We start from the raw sequence: 23163 nt of genomic DNA on the forward strand, positions 1-23163 counted from the left end.
GAGATGGCACTGTAGCACAAAGTGATAGAGTGCTAGTCTTGTGCAAAAGAACCCAGTGACAGCGCCCAGGCCCAGAGTTCAAGCCCCATGTCATACATACATACATACATACATGCATGCTTTGTATATGGTACTGAATGTGATTACCCCACTTGTTTTTTTTTCTTTTTTGTGTGGTCCTGGGGCTTGAACTCTGAGCCTGGGTGCTGTTCCTGAGCTCTTCCGCTCAAGACTAGTGCTCTACCACTTGAGCCACTGCGCCACTTCCCATTTTCTGGTGGTTTACTGGAGATAAGAGTCTCATGGACTTTCCTGCCTAGGCTAGCTTTGAACAGTGATCCTCAGATCTCAGCCTCCTGAGTAGCTAGGATTACAGGCGTGAGTCACCAGCGCCAGGCTACCCCACTTCTTTCATGTCTTTTCTCAGTTTTTTTGGCAGTACTAGGGATTGAACTCATGTACCACACTGCTAGACCAGTGTTCTACCATTTGAGCCATGCTTCCCATTATTTGAGATAGGGTCTCATGAACTGCAATCCTCTTACTTGAGCTTTCCTCTGTCATTGGATATAACAGGCTCAAGGCCACCATACCCAGACACTGAGTAAGATGAAGACTCATGAACTTTTATGTACAGGATGGGCTGAAACTACAATCTACAAATCTCTATCTCCCAAGTCACTGGGTGAGCTACTGCCAGTGCTAAGCATTTTTTTAAAAAAAATTACAAGAATAATATTTGATACAATAAAATTAGATGAAGTTTGTCAACAACTGCAATTCCTCTGTGTAGTTACTAGTAGAAAGAGTATACAGCTTCCTGCTCACTTTCCTGGACACATACACACATGCACACACACACACGCACACACACACACAGAGCATATTTCATATGTCATCTTATTTCATGCCTTAGCAGGTTATTTAATTCTCATATACACTTTCTTACCTCTCCAGATCCTAAGGATGGTAAGGCTAGGTAGTTCATCTGCTTTAATGACTGTCATCCCATCAGAAAGGAAATGGAAAGGAAAAAGATTTCTTCATCAAAATCACATATGTCACCTGTAATTCTAGCCACTCAGGATGCTGAGATCTAGAGGATCAAGATACAAGGCCAGCCCAGGAAGAAAAGTTCACTAGATTCCATATCCAAAACAACTAGCCCAAACAAGTCTGGGAGGCATGGCTCAAGTGACAGAACCTCAGCCAAGCAAGCATGAAGCCCCGAGTTCAAACTCCAGTACTGCAATAAAAGAAATAAATAAAAATAAGATCACAATGAGAACTCCTAACTGGATACTTGGTATGGATTGGAAAACATTCTTCTCTTCCCCATGGAGCAAAACCTAACACTGAGGGAACATCAGGTAAAAATAAATACTTACCAAAAGAACAATCTACAAATTTAGCACCTCATACTGGTTAAGGACTTGGATTCTGGACTCAAGCTATCTATGTAAAAGTCTGGCTGCCATTTGTTATTAAGCCACTGGGCCTCTACCTCCCTGCCTAAAACCTGGTGTGAAAATAGTTCCTTCTTATAGGTGAGTTCTGAAAATAGTATCTGTAAATCACTCAGAACAGGGCCTGGTACATTTACTAATGAAATATACTGCAATCACCTTTGTAATTCTAATATAACTCCCTATATATAACAAATACCTTCCTTTGTAAAATGTAGGCTGCCAAATCAAAACCGTAGATTGTGAATTTGGAATGTTATCCAAGAAAAAAAACGAGTATGATGTATCAACTCATATGATATCACTGCAAAATACTGAAGTGACCTACTCACTGAAACCATTGTAATAGTGCAGGAGAAAAGCCCTCATAAAGGCCTCATAGATCAAACCCATTGTAATACCCACTACACCAAAGAATTTTTTTAAGCCTCTGGCAGTAATTACCTAAGTAAAGTGTGCTGCAAATCTGTTAGATAATTGTTTTTGCCCTGATAATATTTCTAGTAAATCACTGCTTATATACTAAAAGTACTGGTGTTACAGAACTGGCATACTAATAGAAAGATTATTATAGAAGCACTATTAAAATGAAGTAGATATTATTAAAGATTCAACAAGACGACAGCACCTAACTACAAAGATTTTAAGCTGTATTGTGTAACAGATAGATGAAAATGTCATTATAAACCACTTGGAGGCTGTCCCTAGGCATGTCCAAAAACCATAGGTAGCAAGAGGTAGGTCTTCAGACTAAATGAGGAAAGAGTAATGCCTACTTAGTTCCATACAATTCTAGTGGGAAGATAAGGAGAAACAGACAGCCAAGGTTTTCTGCACAATTAGGGTAACCTGGTAGAGCAGACAAGCATCCAAACTTATTTAGGCTTCAATTGTTTACCTTAACTGCTTCATCAGCAAAGCACTCAGTAAAGCACTCATGCCTATGCCTAAGTGAAAAAAAGAAAACTGCACTAAATGGAAGACCCTCACCAAACAACCTAATTAAACCAAAGCAAAAAAAAAAAGGCTTTGCCAGTAATACCTAAGTCCACTCAAGCAACCATCAGATACCAAATAGCTGTCCTCACAGCACCTTGGCCAATGCATCTCTTACCACAGAGCCTTCTGCCCTCAGTTCTTAAAGAGTTGCTGAACATCATGAGCCACACGTTTCAAATTATCTATTTTGCTTTCCCACCTTGTTGATTAATTAACTAATCAGGGACGGCAAAGCATCTCACAAACATAAAGTGTCAGGAAAAATGCTAAGTAAATTCGCCTACCTGGTCTAAATGACAATGCTAAATTAAGACAGGGAAGAAGACAGCCTGGGCTGTCTGTCCCCCAGATTGCTGCAATCCGGGGGTTGCTAGCCTCGAAGCCCAGTGACCCGGGCACCCTCCAGCCCCAGATCAAGGCTCTCTGCAGGACAAACGTCAGCGAAACCTGGACCTGAACCACCCCAGGGCAAAGCCAACACTGCTGGAGGGACGCATGCTCCTCCGAGGCTCGGCCCCCACCGTCTCCCCGCATCTCCAGGATGTCAACAAACCCAGGTCACAAAGTGAAACTTTCCCGGCCCCCGCGGCGGCACCTGATCTGGGTCCCCGCCTGGACGCGCGGCAGGAGGACAGGTGTGGGGCTGGATGGGGACCCCCGCCCTCAGTGCCTCAGATTGTGTAATCGGCCCGGGAGGGGCTGCGCCGAATCAGATCCCCACGCCGGTGGGGACGCCAGGTCGGCCAGGGATCCTGGAGGCAGACGGAGCGGTTAAGAAAGTGGGGAGCCCGGGAGGGGGGGACCAGAGGGAGGGCTGTGGTCCCGCCCCCCGGGACCGCCCCTAGGAGGCGAGGGGAGCCAAGGCGATGACACAGCCCGGAGGGGGCGCCCGCGCGACGGACAGATCCCGAGGAAGGAGACGCGATGGCTCGACAGCCGCAGCTAGCCTTACCTGCGCGCCAGGCCTCGACACGAGAAGCGGCTCGGGATGCCCGGAGGCTAGTGATGGACCGTATCGCCGGCGGCCACCCGGGCCACGAGGTGCAAGGAACCGCGGCAGCGGCGGCAACTGGCTCGGACTGACAGCTCCAGGCCCCGCCTCCAGACCTCTGGCCCCGCCCCCTCCGCGACCGCGCGTCTGGCCCCGCCTACTCCACCCACCGCCGGGGTCAAGTTCGGTCCATCGGCAAGGAGGGCGGGGGTTCTCGTCTCCGATTGGTCCAGGAGACACGCGCCCCACCCACTCTCCGCCCCTTCCTTGGCCGGGTAGCAGCGCGTGCGCGGTGGCTCGGAGGGCAGCAGTTAGAGCGCGGGCCTTGGTGGTTGCGGGTTGCTGGTACCTACCCGAGCTTCGTCCGTCACCCGCGACGGCTCGGCTCCGAGCCCTGGATGTCCTGAGAAGCCCGGAGTCAGGCTCACTCACTCCGCGGCGAATGGACCTTATTCACAGGTGATCCATCTGCGGGAAGACACCAGCCTGGAATCGGTCAGGCTCTCACCGGGAGAGACCTCGCCAGCGGGGAGCCGGTTGCACGGGTCTGGGCTGCGCTCTCCGCTCGCTGCACCCGCTCCCTGGCCCGAAAGCGGCCAGTGTGTGGAGAAGGCCCGCTGTGCGTGAGGCCGAGCTGGGGTCGCGCATTGTAACGACTGAGTGATGCTAAAGAAAGTAACCCTGCTCTCTTGCAGCACCGCTCTCCTCTCCGTCCTCTCTCCATCCTCGGCACCGGCCCCCTGGATGACCACCAACACAGACCCAGCATTTCTCCGTGATGTGTGTCCAAGAGAATGGCTACACAAGACCTTGTAGGCAGATGTACACAGCAGCATATTCACAAGGAAAAGGGGTTGGGGAGAGAACCAAGGCAGTGCCCATTGATTCATGAATAGATTAGCAAATTATGGTTTCTCTGTGCAATGTTCCTAAAATAGGATTCGAACTCAAGCGTTAAGCCAGACTCCAGCCCTTCTTTACACTGGTTATTTTAAATAAAGGGTCTTGCTTCTTTCCCCAGACTGGTGTGAACCATGGTCCTCCTATTTTAAATTTCCCTCTATAGTTAGAAATGACAGGCCTGGCCTCACAGTACTGGGCTTATTCCATTGAAATGGAATGTCTTTGACTTTTCTGTCCAGGCTGACCTGGACCCTCTCAGTTCTCCAATCTCAGCCTTCCAGGTAGGTAGGATTGCAGGCATGAGGCACTAGTGTCCAGCTACAAAAGGAACTTTGGTGCACACTACAACATGGATGAACCTAAAAAGCATGCTGAGTGAAAGGAGCCAGTCACAAAAGACTAAAAGTGTGTTATTATTGAATTTACATGAAATGCCCAAAGTGGGCAAATCCATAAAGATGAGAAATAGTCTAATGGTTTTCAGCAGTTGAAGAGGAGGAATGAGAAATGTTAAGGTTTGGATCTTAAATGCCCCCTCACTCCCCCCCACACACACACACAAAGTCCATGTGTTGAAAACTTGGTCCTCCACTGATGGTGGAAGGTGGTAGAACTTTCAGGAAGTGGGCCTAGTGGGAAGAAGTGAAGTCCTTCTGGACATGTCCTTGGAGGGCATTGGAACCTCTGTCTGCTCCTCCTCTTTTCCTCTTCCTGGCCACCATGACTCAAGGTGCTTTGCTACACCACTCACTCTACACCACATCTGGCTTCATGACAGGCCCAAAGTGACAGGGCCAAATGACCATAGACTAAAAGCTCTGTAATCACTGAGACACAGTAATTCTTATCTCTTGTTTTTCCTGGGTACTTTGTACAGCAACAGAACAAGGACTAACAAGGAAACTTGGTACTGAGAACTTCAGTTGTTGCTGATGTCACTGGAATTACTTTGCAGGAGAAGTTTGGAGAGAGAAGACTAGAAAAAATCTAGAATGCTGTAAATGGAGCTTGGTGGGTTCTGGTGGGTTCTAAAAGTAGTGTTAATAGGAATGTAGATAGTAAAGACTCTGGAAGTTTCAGATGTCACCAAGGACAAGGTTGGGAATTGGACTAAAGGCTGTTCTGACTACATTCTAGCAAGGAACTTGGCTAGTTTCTGTCTCCCTTAAACCTCAGACTTGTTTGTGCTGTGGAAGAAATTTCAAGCAGGTGGCATGGGTATTATTGACTGCTGTTAGCTAGATTTATGGTGAGAATCAGGAACACCAAAGTCACACAAAGAATTGCGGTTTTGCCATATGTGAAATCACTGCTATGGAGGGTGTGGCTTTAAAGAGAGGGGCACTATTAAAAAGAAGCCATGTGTTTTGCCTAATAGATAAAAGATAACAAAGATGGCATCACAGGAATTGTGCAGGCCTCATCTATCACAGCTTTATAGACTTTTGAATAAGGAGAAAACACTGGGTTACTCTGCTCATAAAAATCACCTAGAGAATTGTTTCTCAGGATTCATTTCCCTGCACTCAGCAGTCCATGCACTGAGAAGTTGCTACAGGCATGACCCGACATGCCCAGCTACAGTTCAATATTATGGCAGATATTGGTATCATCCATATGATGCTCATATTGCAGACAGGTTGAGTGCAAGATGTATTGGCTCATAGAGGCTTCTGCTGATATTTCAAAGGAAGCCTGGGAAGCCAAGTTGGAGACCCTGCACGCTGCCATAGAGAGGGTGATGTGTGAAAGTGGTAAGGGTGAAGCCAAAAGCACAATGAAGACCCTAGAAAGTTGGAGATGTCCAGAAATATAGAATGCTTGCTGAGGAAATCTGCCAGCAGCCAGCAAAGCCTACCTGAGAAGATACATGGGCTACAGCCGGCAAGACCTCACAGCCAGGACTTACTGAATCCTTTAGAGCCCACATGATACCACCATGTTCCCCATCACTGAGCATCAAGTGGCAGGATTTCCCTGCTGAATTTTGGGCCTGCTTTAGTCTGATCCTTTCTATGTCTCTATTATTCCCTTTTGGAGTGGTTGGGTTTTTGTTTTTTTAACCCAGTGTCATTGTGTGTTGGAAGCATATAAGTTTTGATATTTTTATAGGCACTCACAACTCAAGAGTTCTCTCTGAGTCACAGAGGACACATTGGACTAGATTTTGGGGCAATGATAGAGTAAAGACTTTGGGGACTCTTGGGAGATTTCGCATTATGACATGACCATAAGCCTGTGGGGGCTAGGAGCAGAATGTTATAGTTTGAATACGAAATGTCCCCCAAAGGCTCGTGTGTTAAAGGACTAAGCCTGAGTGTGCTGTTGGGAGGTAGTGGAAACTTCCTAACTGAAGGAAGCAAGTCATTTGGAATATGCTCTTAACCAATGTATTGGAGACTGCATACACTCTCCCTCCCCCTGCCCCTTCTCTCTACCTCCCTTCCCCACCCATCCCTCCCTCTGCTTCCTGGCTGCCATGATGTGAGCAGCGTGCCTCTCCCACGTGCTTCCACAATGATGAACTGTTCCCAAAGGCAACAAGGCCGTGACCATAGACTCCAGAACCATAGCCAAAATACACCTTCCTTCCTTTCTTTGAGATTTTTTTCAGGCTCATATAACTTTATTAACATTAATCTAGCAAATAATTGACCTAACAGACAATTGAAAATAGAGACTAGCTCTCTTGAAGTGCAAGGGTTAAAACAACTGTGATCACTTATTTTTAAAAGCTAACATATTGACTTGGGTTATTCCACTAGATCAAAAATAGTCCACATACTGACACTGCATTCCCCTCATGCACTGTTCATTTAAAGGTATTAAAATATGTAGATTCCATATTAACCCCCAGATCACAAATTTAATGTTCTGTGTATCAAATATCCACCTCATGTGTACTATGAAAATTATATGCATCATTAAGCCAAAAGTAAATAATCAACAGTAATAAGCTGCACATTTCCATATGGATGGATGTCAGTGTATCTAAATAGGAACTAAATGGCAATCCTACCTATATTTTAAAAAAATAGACTGGCTTTTCCAATTTTGCATACCTATCGTTCTAAGGAGAGGTATGTAGGATTTAAGATTTTATGATCAACTGCCAGGAAAAAATCAGTTGTTCCTGCAGTATCTCATTAACATCTGATTGTATATTTAGTTTATATTATTTACTGGACATTGTAAATCCATCTAAAAGTGTATGATTGCTCTGAGATGGTTCCAATGTTAACCCTATAATCTATCAGGTAAAAAATAATGTGATGGAGAAGAATAGTTAATCAGCATGACTACAAATATGCTCACTTTTAGAGAAACAATCTGGTCATCCAGGAAAAGAAAAAGAAAAAGAAAAAATGGCTAAAAACAGAAACACTCCCATATAGGATACTTATCTGGCCAAGACATACAGGTTCAGTCAGAATTGTCTGATCAAGGTTAAAGTTAGGCCACATTTAAACAGCCTATAAACTTCCAGACCAACCTTTCCAGGCAGCATAACTGGTCCACTTCTTCTCAAAGTAGCATGGTACTGTCCTACCCACCTAAACCCCGAATCTGAAGTTAAACCAAAAGAGCAAATGGGATAAAAAGGGAACAAATGTATAAACTCTTAGCATATTCTTATTGCTGTGTTAAGTTTGGAAGATGAGCACATCTACCACAACAGTATTGTTCCCGGTAGCAGACTAGGCACAGTGGTAATTAGAAAATAGACTATTAGAAAAGCAAAATCACATTTCAAAGTCTACACTAAACCTGCATCCAAAGGCATCTGATATGCCAGTAATATGCTGGATTTTTTTAGTTCTATGGTACAGCTTTGCAATGGGCTCCCTTGGGCATGGCTCACATCCTGCCTGTTGAGGGGGAATATGCTACACAGAGCTATGATGGTGTCTACTGACTGGCAAAAATCCACAGATGTTCCAGGTTATTCATACCAGGATCATTCCTTGTGTAATGTTTAAGGTAAATGAAGATAAACTGGTTTCTTGGCCACTAGTTACAATTTCCTTTAAAAGTCCATAGGTTTCATGTACAATTCTATCACAGTTGGTCCAGGTTTTATTTCATCCATCACCATGAAAGCAAAACACTTGGTGCTGGCAAACCTTTTGTAGGCTTGTAGTGTTAAATTTCAAAGAAGATAGCTGTACCTTTGGTTATTGTTTCAACATGCTTCTGGAGCTCAGTATCCACACTAAAATGGGCATAGATGGTTTCTTGAAGCCAAATGGATATCTTGCACAGGAGTTAAATCTATGCTATCCCAATCTTTTGTGCTAACTGTAATATAGGGATCAATGCACTGTCCAGCATCTTTCAGACCAATTTTCTCAATTCTGGTTCTGATGGCAATCTGGGTAACAAAGTATCAGGAACTTGAGCAGGAAAAGGATCAGGACACCCTGCTCCGCTACCACTTTCTCCATCTTCAAATTCCCAATTCTCTTCTTCACCCAGAGCTAAAATTCTTCTTAATGGTACAGGCTGAACGTCACATGGGAATTTCTTACTACAGGTAAGAATATTCTTTAGTATTGGTTCCAGAGTCTTCAAGTCCTCCAGTTTAAATTTTTCCTGGGACTGAATGGACTAGAAGGCTGCACTTGCCAATTCCAAGCAGGTTGTGATTCTGCCTGTGGTTTTCTTTCGTTGTTCTGTGAATTCTGAATGATTGTGTTGTGCTTAGGCCTCTTTTTGCAGATGTCTTACTAATATTTGGTGCTCATCTATCACCTCCACTAGTGATTTCCGGAGTCAAAGTTTCTCCCCAAACTGGTTCCCCAATGCTGCAGCAGACTCCAAGTCCCGTCCAGCCCCCTATAAGCAAGACCCTGTTCTAGAGCACCATCCCCCCCAGCTGGCATGGACATTAACAAGAGCGCCCAAATCCATTTGCTGCCACAACCAAATTTTTAACCTTTTAAGTTATTTATTCCAAGTATTTTGTCACAGCAATATAGGCTGCTGAAGCACTTTTAGCTAAAATTTGTATCCTAGGAAGGACTACCTAAAGACTAGAGGTGGCTGGGTGTCAGTGGCTCATGCTTGTAATCCTAGCTATTTAGGAGGCTGAGATCTAAGGATCTTGGTTCAAAGCCAATACACGTAGAAAACTCTTACCTCCAATTAACTACCAAAAAGCCAGAAGTGGAGTTGTGGCTCAAATGGTAGAGTGCTGTCCTTGAACAGTGATCAGGCCTTGAGTTCAAACACACACACACACACACACACACACACACACACACACACACACACAGCGCTTGCGCGAAAAATAGATTGGAGGTGTTTGGACCTGATACTTCCCAATAGAAAACTGCCTGCTGATTCTTGCTCTTTCTCTCCATGTAATTTCCCTCTAGACTTTTGGTTCTTCAGATTTTCTTTAGTTTTCTGACTGATCCTCTCTGTCCAAAAGAACTTAAGAATCTATGGAACCATAGAATCGGATACAGAAATATGTTGACACAAATCATGTCTCCCTTAGTCAAACTCTTCAGAGGCATCTACGCCTAAAAGAGACTCTAAGCTCCCAACACAAGCCCCAAACCCCCATGGCACAGCTCCTGCCTGCTCTCCAGCTCTTTTTTTTTTTTTTTTTTTGGTCAGTTGTAGGGCTTGAACTCTGGGCCTAGACACTGTCCTTCAGCTCTTCAGCTCTCTACCACATGAGCCTCAGTGCCACTTCCAGTTTTCTGGTGATTCATTGGAGATAAGAGTCTTTCTTTGCCCAGGCTGGCTTTGAACCCAGATCCTCAGATCTCAGCCTCCTGAGTAACTAGACATAAGCCACTGGCACCTGGCTCCCACTCCTTGCTGTGTTCCTGGCGAGGGTCTTACGGCTACACCTTTCTTCCTCTTTAGGATTCATTATTGTTTATGTGTTGGTACTGGGGCCTGAACTTGTGCTCTTGCTTGGCTTTTTCACTCAAGTCTGATACTCTACCACTTGAGCCACACTTCCACTTTCAACTTTGTGCTAGTTAATTGGAGATAAGAGTCTCATGGACTTTTCTGCCAAGCTGGCTTCAAACTGATCCTTAGCGCTCTTCCTGATAGTAGCTTGGATTACTGGTGTGAGCCACCAATGCCTGGGTACTCTTCAGGGTTTCATGGGGCATTGTGATCATGCTTCAGGCCTCCCAAGTCTCCTCTATAGAACCCCTTCTGCCTCTCAGCTGACTTTCCCCAGCTCTTCCTGCTCATACCCTCCCACCTTCCTCTGCATTCAGAAAGCACTTAATCCTTCCACCTATTACTGAACTTGCTGTGATGGTATTTTACTTACCTACCTAATACTTGCCTTTCCCCCTAAACTGGGGTCTGCTGTGAAGATGAGCCCTTCTTGGTTACATTCCCCGAGTTTCACACAGCACCCAGAATGTGGCAGGTGCTCAGCTCTGCTCTCCTTCCTTCTCTGCCTTGGTAATTTCCTGAGTGCTGCATTTTGGATCTGGAACATCTCTCACAGACTTATATGTTGAAGACTTGATTGCCAGCCTGTAGCACTATTGGGAGATGGTGGAGGTAGGACATAGAGGAAGGAAGTTAGGTCACTGGGGGTGTGTCCTGGAATGGAATATTGGAACTGACCTCTCTCTCTCCCTGTCCCTCAATCTACCCTCCTTCTCCCTCTCTCTTTCCTCCTCCTCTCAACTCATGCCTCCCTAATCCTCCAGCCCCTTTCTGCTTCTTTTCCCCCTCCTTCCCCTCCATCTTCCCTCCCCTTCTAACTCCCCTTCTCTCTTTCTCTCTCTCTCCCTTCTCCTCTCTCTTTCTTCTACACTCCTTTCCTCCCTTTCCCTCTCCCTTCCCTCTCTTTTCCTTCCCCCTCTCCCTCTCTCCTTTTCCCCTCCCCTGCTTCCTCTTCCTCGATTTTCCTCCCTTCCCCTTCCCCTCCTCCCATTACCCTTCTCTCCATCCCTCTCTCCCCTCCCTTTCATCCTTCCCTCTGCTTCCTAACCATCAGGGGTTGGACAGCCCTCCTCCACTACACATTCTCCACTAGGATGGTGTGTGTTGCCACAGGCCCAAAGCAATGAAGCCAAATGATCATGGGCTGAAAGCTCTGAAACCAGAACCAAAATGTATCTTCCTCCTGCTGCTGCTAGTCTCAGAGAAGGGGGCCTGACTAACACACCCAGGTAAGAGAAAGGGAGCCAGAGAGGAGCCAGAGGGTATTTAACCCGGATGGAAAGTGAAACTCCAGGCTTAAGGCAGTTCACAGACAAGGTAACAGCAGCAACAACAACAAAAACCCAAAACATTATTCCAGCTTAAAAGGACATTCCAGAACACTTAAAAATCTCAGTAAATAGGGGAGAACCCTTTAAATGACATGCCCCATTATCTAAGATTCTATTCAATTTCTCCTAAAAGCCTTTGTGCTCTCCAGAGACCCAAACATTTCTATTCTAGTTTTGTTTGGATGTCTATAACAAAACAAAGAAAAACTTAAATGGCTCTATACTATCATCCGCATGCAAATACTGAGTTTGGTTATGGCCAGCTACCTGACCTTGAACATCTGCTCCATTCTCCCACCATCGGAGCCCAAAATTTTAGCAAAAATATCTCTTTTCTCGTCTAACCTACATGGTCTTGCTGCTATTCTCCTGACCCCAATTTCCAAGAGTAGGGCATGACAGGCTCAAAAGGCTCCCTCCTGTTCCATCCTCTGATACACAAGTTACTTCCAACGAAGGCAAGACCCCATTCAGGGCAATGAGATTCAAGATGATACTTCAAATGCTCTGACAAAGAAAAGATACCTTTTCCTGATGCAGCTTCTCTCGGTGACGTAAGGTCTGGAATTAATAAAGCCACGGGTGGCCACAAGAACAAATTGCTAGGTAATGGAAGATACTAAGGAAGACCGACTAAGATGAAAACCAGAACCTTGGCTACATAGATGATCAGTGAGCCATCAAACCATACCTGAATCTGATATACCACTTTACTCTTCGATTATATGTGCCAATAAATTCTCTTCAGTCATATATATATATATATATATATGTATATATATATATATGTATATGTATGTATACATGCATATGTGTATATATACATAATAGGAACAAATATGTATATATAGCTGCATGTATATACTATATGTACATATACTGTATATTATTATATAGTTTGTATATGTATATATATGCATATATGTGTATATACATTCCTAATGATAACACTCACTCTGGACCTCTATTTTCTCACAATCCAAATGAAGGTAATATAAATAACATCCAAGGATTCTACCAGTTGCACATTCTCAGGGTCTCTGAAGGTAAAATGTACTCTTAACATGTAAATGCATCATCTTTGATCAGCAAGCACTGAGAAAAAGCAGCATGGTCTTGTTCAATGCAACAGAAGGTGGCTGAGGCTAGGAACAAACCGAAATCCTTAATTTCTGCTGGGAGTTAGCCTAGCCTCCGCTCTCCAACTTGAACCTAAGCATGCCATCCTATTCTGAGAATATTAGTAGCCAGGAATATGGAGAATAAACAGGTTGGCTCTAATTTAGAAGATGTGAGATATAGCAGCAGGCCACATTGATGGTACCTGTGGGCCTTCAAACTCTTGCTTGGATTCTTCAACCCAAATTTTTTGATGTGGGTCTACCCTAAGCCCCCCACCCCCACGACCCCCCCCCACCTTGTCTTCTCTCCAAATCTTCCCCATGAGCCCTGCACTTAACCCACCAGCATCCACTCATGCCTTTGTCCCCAGCACTGGTTGCTGGGAACAGTCAACTGTAAGGAGTGATAAAAAGCCAGGTAACTCCCAAGAACAGATAAGTTTATCTGTGTCAATGGGGCAAAAAGGAAGGGGGTGCTTGTTTAGTGGAGGAGAGTCAATAAGAAGGGATTAAGCTCTGAGGTAGCCTAAAGGTTAGAGAAAATTGTGCGATATACCCACTAGCTATTTGTGTGAAAGGTTTCTGGGACATGCAGGTGTGATCTGCATCTGAACTTGACAAAGACTTAGTTGGGTCATGGGGTATTGTCTTTAGGGCATTGGGACCATACCTGGAAGCATTGGGAACCTCAAGAAGGGGCACAATGGAAAGAATCCTGGTGACTTTCTTAGAAATAGAAATTAAGAGCATACATATCTGTTTTAAATGTTTTTTGTTCTGGCCTTGCAAGAGTCATGGGAAAAGACAGATCCTCAGCAGAGTTTTGATTGGTTCATTGAATACTACATGGTCAGATAACCTTTGTAGAGATGATGCAATAAGACAATATCCATTTTTGGAGGTACTCAAGACTGGAGGAGAGAATCACTGCGTTGGTCAAGTCCCAGTGAGGGCAAAGCTTGCCTTCTAAGACTCAAATAAAGGGACTTCAGTGAAGAGATCACTTATAGAAGTCTGGGCAGGAATGTTGAGACCCCAGTATAGTCAGCCAACAATAGCCATAAAATGAAGAGTCAGGAAGAGGTGGCAGAAGAGCAGGACCATGGAGGAGTTGGGGTCAGATCAGCCTCTGCTGGAGGGTAGGTTTGATGGGGAGCTGCCTCCCATTCTTCAATACCCTTAAGCAGTCAGCAGCCAAGAAACAGGAATAAACACAGGACAGAGAACAAATACAAGAGTGTAAAGGAAGAACAATCAGTTCATCCACCCCATTTACCACCCTGTTTCCATACTGTCCAACATTTAAAAGATGAAACCCTCACTGTAAGCACAGGAAGACATTGATGCCCTTGGCTTTTATATCATATTAATGCTGCCACTTCAAGTGTCCCCCCCCCCCTTGAATCTAAATTTCAAGGCTGGCCATCATACTCTTCCTATAAGAGTAGAGGTAGAAGCACTTAGCATAAAATATGTCTTTTGGCCAAGAACCAGTGGCTCACGTCTGTAAACCTAGCTACTCAGGAGGCTGAGATCTGAGAATCACAGTTCAAAGCCAGTCCAGACAGAAATGTGTGAGATTCTCATTTCCAATTAGCCACCAAAATGCTGGAAGTTTTAGTGTGACTCAAGTGGTAGAGATGAGTCACCAAAAGCTAAGTACATGCACATACATACACGCGCGTGCGTGCGTGCACACACACATACACACTAATGTATATATATATATATATATATATATATATATATATATATACACATATGTATATATTTAGATAGACACATATATATGTATGTGTGTGTATATATGTGTATATTAATGTGGCTTCCCTCTTTCAGGGTCCTTTCTAAGCTCACTGTACTTTCCACCAATCACTTTCTGTGCAAGCACTGATAAAGACCAGACTTTCATCCCTAGACAGCTGGGCCCTTAGTGGTCCTGGCTGAAGAATTGGACCAATGGCAATGGAGAGGGATCCCTGTAACAGTTACAAAGGAGAAACTGAGTTACTGCTATGCAGTAGGTCCAGAAAGATGGGATTCAGAAAACAGGGAACTCCAGAGTGACTTCTGAGAACTTCTTTGTTAACGGCTAGAGGAGACCTGCCATGATGGAGACAGTGCCCAATCCTGACTGCAGAAGAGCACACAGGCTGTTCCACAGGTGAGTCCATCCCTGCTCTGTGTCATCTCCCAGCTGGCCTGCTGAGCTCGCTGCAAACAGCTCCAAAAGTGTGGACTTGATGCCTGGATGGCAGTGAGGAGCAGAGCGATCACCAGTATGAGACCCTTGATGTGGAATTGCTATACTTGTATGTGGTCATATCTAATATTGTCCCCACATAAGAGTCGTGGGTACTGCTTGGCCCTAACTCATGCTAGGAGGTTGGGGGTTTGGAGAGCTAGAAGCGCCCCTGGCACTATCATCTGGGTGTAAGCAGATCAGTTTACTGTTCAGTGGCAGCCCTGTGCCTCAGGAGACAAGGCCCTACTCTCTTTCTTCCTCAGTACCTTCCCTCCATGGTAGAAGGCTGAGTGGAGGAAGGGACACACAGAGGCAGCGAAATGGCCTGAGCCTGTTTGGCGTTGTTCCCACCCCTCTAGATCCATTGGGTTTCTGATCATACTGGCTTGAAGGACTGTGTGCTGTCTGCTCCCCAATCTGAATAGCCTTTCTTGGTGGTGGTGGTGGTGGTGGTGGTGGTGGTGGTGGTGGTAGTGGTGGTAGTGTGTGTGTGTGTGTGTGTGTGTGTGTGTGTGTGTTTGTATGTGTTTATACTGGTATGGGGGCTTGAACTAGGGGCCTCTTGTTCTCACTTGGTTTCTTTGCTCAAAGCTTGCAGTCTACCACCTGAACCACAGCCTCACTTCCAGATTGCCTCTGGTTAATTGGAGATAAGAGTCTCACTGACTTTCCTATGTGGGCTTGCTTCAAACTGTGATCCTCACATCTCAGCCTCCTGAGTAGCTAGGATTAATTATAGAATCTTAAGCACTGGAAAAGAGCTCTAAGTTCATCTTAGCTTAAAGAGAAAAGGAACTTCTTGCTCAAGGTTGCACAACTATAGCCATGACCTGGTCTAATTGCTGGAGCAGTGCTCTTTCTGCCCATCACCATAGTTACAATATCTCAGTGCATGGTGATGCATTATGTTTGTACATCTGTAATGTTGAAAGTGAAATTCACACACGCACAGGAATCAAAGTGCAGATAGCATTTAAGGTTTATAAGGAGCTGGAGGTATTTCATTGGGATGGATCTCGCTTTCTGCTTCAAAGGAAGGCAACTAGGCCATGTGGATATAGCAGGCTTCCTGGTTGCAAGCAACAGAAATGAGCTCTGTCTTGGCAGGGCATCAGGCAGCTGGAAAAATGAAGGGAGCTGTTGAACCAGGCTTGGAAAGGACCTGGCAGGTGAGCCAGTGCTGACCCAGGTCAATTTGATGAAGCTACTGCAAAGACAGCTGTCCCTGGACCCATAGTGTCATAGCCACAGACTTGATGAAGCCATCAACAGCCAGCTCTGACCTGGGTAGCCTGAAAACCAGAGTACTCTCATCTATCTCTCTGTCTCACCTGTGTCTGTATAGCTTAGAGCCCTGGCAGGAGCATCCCTGAGCTCAGTTGGGTCAGATACCTGAGAGCATGGAGACAAGGTTACCATTAAAATTGGTACAGGAGAACTCCTCCCACTTGTATTTTCCTCCAATAGGGAAATGTTAGATCTGCTAAGTAATTCAAAATAAGCAAATGAACAAAAATAACAAAAACTCCATGGAGATCAGGAAAATTCAGAAACAACACACCAACCAGCTGCCCAGTCTTTGTCCCTTTTTGGAAGCATCCACTGCTCTTTCTGCTCTCCCTCCTGCTTCCTCTCCTCTCCCTAGGGGCAGGGGACAGATATGCCAAAAAGGATCAGTTTAGATTATTCTTTTACTGTCTGTTTACCTGTCACTACCCAAGTCACACCACTGAGCTAAGGGACAGTGCCCAGGCCCTGAGTTCAAGCTCCAGTACACACACACACACACACACACACACACACACACACACACACACACACACACACACACACACACACACACACACCGTAATTGAAGAAATGCAAAAAAAAATTAGCACTATGACTAGGAGAACACACTATTATTTCTTCCAAATATTATTTCTTCCAAAAAGGCTCTGTCTGATTCACTTAGTATCCTCCAACTAAGACAACTTTATCATCACCCCTTAGATGTTAAAAAAAAATGTACATCCCAGTAGATAAATAACATTTCACACCAGACACACCTCCCTAGAGTATGCCATGTGATAATTGCTGTTGTGACAGCTCATACTGGATATCAATTCAATATATGTCACTGTTCTGGATGTTTTGCATATACCTCATTTGCATAGTACCTCATTTACCTGACCATAACGACATGAAAATCTATGATTAGTCCATTTTACAGATCAAAAGGCAGAGGCAGGGCTGGAATGTAGCTCAGTGGCAAAACGCGTGCCCACCAAGTGCAATGTCCTAAGTTTGACCTCCAGCACCACAAATGACCTATGTTCTCTTTTACAATGCTTTTACCTTTGACCCTGACTTTGGAGTGGAGGGAAAGGGGCTGAAGCGAGTCAGCCCGCATTTCCTTTCGTTGATAGCTAGCTGCAGATGACCTGAAGCAAATTATCACTATTCTTTCCAGATAGTCCCTGGGGCTTTCACTTACCTAGAAGCAAAGGGTAACACCTGTTGTGCAATGGGCACTGAGCTGAGCTGAGTCCCAGAAGCAGGAAGGTTTAGAGGGTAGGTGGTAGTAGGTAGTAGGCACAGGGTTCTCAGATGGCAAGGGAGGAAATCAGCATGCAATATTCCCTAACTAGGTGCTAGTGCATATCTATAATCTCAGCACCTAGGAGACTATGGCAAGAAGAGCCAGTTCCAGGCCAACTTGGAATACAATGAAAGACCCTGTTTCAAAACAACAAAAACACAACATTCTCTCCCATCCTGATGCCCAAGATATCTGTGGGGAGCTTGGAGAAATATGCATTTCCGAACAGTACTGGGGTGTGAACTCAGGGCTTCACGCTTGCTAGACAGGTTCTCTTCCACTTGAGCCACTCCACCAGACCCTTTAGTTGTTGGAGATAAGGTCTCACTCTATGCCTAGGCTAGATGGATGGCTTGGATGGCAATCCTCCTATGTGTCTTCACTGGGATGACAGGCACATACCACCATGCCTAATCTGTTGTGTGTTGGTTCATTTGTGCTGATACTACGGCTTGAATTTAGGGCCTCGGAGCTGTCCCTGAGCTTATTTGCTCAAGGCTGTTGCTGCTCTACTTGAGCCTCAGCTCCACTTCCTGCTTTGGGGGTTGTTAATTGAAGATAGTCTCAGGGACATTCCCACCCAGACTAGCTTCAAACCCCAATCCTCAGATCTCAGCCTACTTAGTAGGTAGGATTACAGGAGTTGAGTCATCAGAGCCCAGCCATGTATAGCTTTTATGGGAGACCAAGTCTGGAGACACCTTATCTGGCTCCTTAATACATTTCTTAACATGTCTTGGGTGTGTCTCTTTGGCATAGATATGGGAGATAGACTAAGACCTAGATAGACACAAGAGCCTATACCCAAGACACCTTCCCTCTGCTTGCGGCAGCCAGACAAAGCAGCCCTATATGTTCACATAATGTGAGGAACCTGGTCACCTTATGAACTAAATAATCCTCTAGTCACAGACACTCCAATTTTCTCTTCTCCATGCCAGTGATTTCTTTGCTTGCTTTTGCAGTGTCCTATTTCCTGAAACTCAAGCAAAACTGTATAACAAACCTCTCTTGGTCCTACCTGCCTCCAGGTTTCAGATTCAAAACATGTCCTCCTTACTACTTCACAACAGACCCAAATCACCAGCTAACAGCCCTCTGCAAAAAAAGCCATTTTCATGAGAAACTGGGTACAAGCATGAGCTCTAGAACATTAATATTCATGGTTGTTATTTGTAAAAACCTTTATTTCCATCTTTTGTTTCTGCAGAGTGGGGGGAGGGTCTTCTAGTGGCCAGAAATCCCCCCATTCCTGTTTATTCTCGCCAGGTCCCCATTTTTCAGAGTATTTTCATTTTGGCTCCATTATTTCATCAGGGTTGGCAAGGAAACTTAGTTCTGCTCCTGTCCAAGTGTTAAATGGATACTCATGTGTCTCTTTGCCACACTGGTATAATTAATTTTATTGCAAATAGGATTTTTTTTCTTCCCCTCCCCAACCCTCGCTACATGCAAATGAGGTCTCCTTTATGTTTGCATAATAGCAGTAAGTCTTTCATTTGTACAAAAGGCCGTGCATTATTTTGGCAGATAGATGGAGCTTTGATGGAGAAGATTATTACATTTCCAAAAGCAAAGAGAATAAATCAGAATTTAGCCAGACGCTGATTAGGCTTCCCCTTCCCCCTCAATTCCACTGATCACAAGCCAAGTGTCTAACACACTTTACTGCCAGACAACAAACCTTGCAGAGCAGTGAGACCTTGCTGGCTGTTCTCCACGCCCTGCCTTTGGCCTTGCTCTGTGGATGCATCACCAGTACCCTCTGACTTCTGGGAAAGTTCTCAGCCAATGGGAGGCGAGGCTCTAACATAAGAGATTAGGGAGGGAGGGAAGGAGCAGAGAGGCTATTTCTTATACTCCCTGCTCTTCCTGCCTTGTCATAGCCAGGCAATTGCTGTGGTCCTCCCAGGCCACAACTGTCCAGCAGTTCCTAGCTGCTTCAGGAAAAGCTCTGGGAGCTCTACCACTCCTTCACTGGCCTTGCCCTCTCAGTTCACCACCTCTGAGAGTGACACCTCTTCCTTCTAGGACACTGAGAGAACCCCACATTACTAACACTTCTCTTAGCTCACTAGGTATTCCCATCTCCTACCATCAAATCCAGTGTCTTGGGAACCCCAAGAGGTATAGAGGTAGCTGCCTGTCCTGCAAAGGTTTTAGACATTCCACAAAGCAATTGAGCCACTTCTGCCATGCCCAGTTTGTTGTTGACCTGGGGTCCCACTAATTTTTTAGCCAGGTTGGCCTCAAGCCACAGTCTTTCTGTCTCTGCCTCCCAAGCAGCTGGGATTACAGGTGTACACTATTATTCTCCATCTTGAAAGTTTCATATTGTTGATTGATTCATTGCTTTGTGGGGGAAGGTTGTTTGTTGCTAAAACTAGGTAGGAAGCTCTTTCTACACTAGCTGGACAAGAGGGAACATGGAAAACAGAATTTAATACCTCTAGAACACTGTGAACCCAGCACATGTAGGCTAATTTATTTAATTCTCAAGATAACTTCACTCAGCCAAGCTGAGGAATTTGCCCAGTGCTACACAATTAGTGAATGGCAGGGTTAAGTTCAACCAAAGGGTAATCTGCTCACAAAGCTGTGTTCCTACTCCACTATGGTGGGCTGAATTATGACATAACCCTCCTCGCAGTCACCGCCACCATGAATCTGGACCACAAGGGTAGGAAACTGAGTTTTCTACCTACCAGAAAACATGGGTGGTCAAACAAATAACAACAACCAGAAGTAGAAAATGAGGAGCCAGTAAACAGAAGAAAAAGTTTACTCTTACTTGAGGCTCTAGAAGAATTTAGACATATAGATATGAAGAAGGAATGTGATAAAAATACATTATATATGTGAAAATGGCATAATGAAATCTACTAAAACTATTTAAATGGAGGGGGCAGGAGAAAGAAATTTAAGGAAGAGTAATATAGATGGAGAATTTGGTCAAAGTACTTTATATGCATACCTGTAAATATCACAACAAAACCCCTTTATACAATTCATTTCTGCTAATAATTTACATTAAAAATTAATAAGGGAATTCAAAGATTAAAAAAAATCTGAGCAAAGCCATGTAAGCTAGGAACACCAGAAAAAAAAATGAGTTTGAGGCTGTATGTGATGATACCTACCTATAATCCCAGCTACTCAGAAGGCAGAGATAAGAGGATCATAGTCTGAGGCTGACCAGGCAAAAAGCACAAAACAAACTAAAAGCATAGGATGGCAGGGGGAGGGGGGAAGTGACTCAAGCCTTTGCCAAAGCAAGTATGAGGTCTTGAGTTCAATCTCACACAGCACTGCCAGAAAAGGAAAGGAAAAAAAGGAGTTTGCATATTTATAAACTAATAAGAGTTCTCCTAACTCTCAAAGATTCTTTCCTTGGCTCCCTTCTCAATTCTCTCTTGACACTCTTCCTTGGCCATGAATGGAGCCAGGAAGCTGATAACTCTCTAGTCTCCAAGTTACCACAAAGTTAGGAGGGTTCCTGTAAACTTCAGGACAGGGAGGGGAGAGCTAGACAGCCCTCCATGCGGGGGCCACTTCCTCATTAGTGGAGCTCACCTTGAAGGCTCCAGGAGAAGGCTTACTGATCTCACTGACTGGTATTATAGGCAGGCCTGGAAACCTCCAACAGGATCCTCAAAGTCCCAGCATGTCTAGGCTCCTGTCCAGCTCCAAACAAAGAGGCGTCCCATGTTCTGACATTAATGCTCATTCTATTCCAAATATGGTACAAATCCAGTCCTAGAGACACAACCATTTTTCTCTCTGGCCTCTCCTTCCTTGGAGTTGAACAAAAGCTGAGCTCTCACACCTGCCCCCAACCCTTCATTTTAGCAGACTTTCTCCCTCCATCCATCTAGGCAAGATCTCGGGCTGATGCTGAACTCAGCGGCAGACCCACCCCACCCCCAGCCAGCATGTCCGCCAAGTCAAACATAAAAACTCAGCACACTATTTTTTTTAAAGCAAGTTAAATAAGGGTGCCTTTAAATTCTCCTGGGATTGTCCTGAGGCCCTAGGTTTTTGGTTTTGTGAGCCCAAGGGACCAAGCCAGTTAGCCTTCCTTATTTAACAGTGACACTTAAGTCACATAGACCTTGTCTGATAGGACAGTATTTACAGACATGGCATTACTGCGTAGTTAGACTGCTCTGTTCTGCCCTAGTTGGAGTCACCTTTTGTTCTGTTTGGGGCAGAAATTCAGGAGGGAAGAAACAAAATTGTCTCTTCCTTACCAAAACAAACTTAACTCTTAACAAAAATGGAAGACTAGAATAATGTTGATATGCTCACTTGTCAGAGACGTGAGAGACAGGAGCAAGTTTTTGACTCAGAGCTACGGAAAAGATGAAGGTGATATTTTGGCCACTAGAGGCTGGGGCAAATTTGATTACAATTACCAATATTAAAATTCCATTGAATTCATTTTCCATCTTAAAATACATTACTGAGCCAGGCACTAGTGATCACACATATAATCAGCTACTCGGGAGGCTGAGATCTGAGGATCAAGGTTTGAAAGAAACAAATCTGAAAGATTCTTATTTCCAACCATCAAGCACAGTCAGAAGGGGCTCAATTGGTAGGGGGCCAGCCTTGAAGGAAAATTTAAAAAAGCTAAGGGATAGTGCCCAGATCCTGAGTTCAAGCCCCAGTACTGGTTTAAAAAAAAAAGGTACAAGTTGATAAAACTTTATTATTCATGTGTCAGAGTCTTAACAGATTGTGTAAAGCTGACCAGAGTAACACAAAGAACAGGTAGGGAGTAGGACTTAAAGCCAGGACCAATGCTTCCAGGAATTTCCAACCTTCTCATCAGATGGCATCACTGGCTCCCATTGGTAGGTGGGCCATACATATTCTCCCTGCAGCTCACATTTTGTGTGTGTGTGTGAAAATACTGTACAGAGGGGTTACAATTACATGGGCAAGATAATAGCTCACATCTTAACCACAGACTTCCTGAGATGGTGTTGCTGGGTCAGGCACAATGCTGTCAGAAGGACACAGGAATCCTTACCAGTTACAACAGACTGGTAAATTGTCTTGTTTTCCCCACCATGAAAAATGGTATGTCTGGGATATAATTTTTTCCTACAATAAATACAAATAGAGTTATTTAAATGAATGTATTACTTATGCAACTGTAAAACTTTCAGAAATTAAAATAAGTTCTTGGAGAAAAAAATAAAACTTTTAAAGTGTAGATCCAACTTCTGGGCAAGAGGGAGCATCAAAGGTGAATGTTTTGAAGCAAACCTTTTACTTCAGCCACATGGCAATAGCTAATAACACATCGGGGAGGGAAAAGATTGGCACCTCCACTGGCCAGATCTAGACATGAATATCACAGTGGCCAGGGGTTTGAAGCCTCAGGCTGAGATGAGATAGAGCCAGAGAGGAGGCAAAGCCTGATGGAAGATAAGGCCTGTGACAAAGCAAGGCCTGAGGCAAGGGAAGGCAAAGCAAGGCCTGAGGTGAGGCCTGAGGCAAGGCAAGACTAGGCTTGAGGCAATGCCTGAGGACAGGCCTGCAGTAAGATGAGGCTTGAGGCAAGGCCAGAAGCAAGGCAAGAGACAA

General features: G+C 44.7%; 1 long non-coding RNA gene and 1 pseudogene across 1 annotated transcript; one reads left to right on the forward strand and one right to left on the reverse strand.

The window, feature by feature from the left end:
- Positions 1-3780: 3780 nt before the first annotated feature.
- On the forward strand, positions 3781-4476 carry LOC122104149. Its single transcript, XR_006146890.1, has 2 exons — positions 3781-3915; positions 4152-4476. It is a non-coding gene; the product is annotated as an uncharacterized LOC122104149 (long non-coding RNA).
- Positions 4477-8317: 3841 nt separating this feature from the next.
- Positions 8318-9242, reverse strand: LOC122103831 (annotated as a pseudogene).
- Between the last annotated feature and the right edge of the window lie 13921 nt (positions 9243-23163).

The sequence above is a fragment of the Dipodomys spectabilis genome, unplaced genomic scaffold (assembly GCF_019054845.1).
Source record: "Dipodomys spectabilis isolate Male_0828 unplaced genomic scaffold, ASM1905484v1 ptg000002l, whole genome shotgun sequence".
Classification (NCBI taxonomy): Eukaryota; Metazoa; Chordata; class Mammalia; order Rodentia; family Heteromyidae; genus Dipodomys; species Dipodomys spectabilis.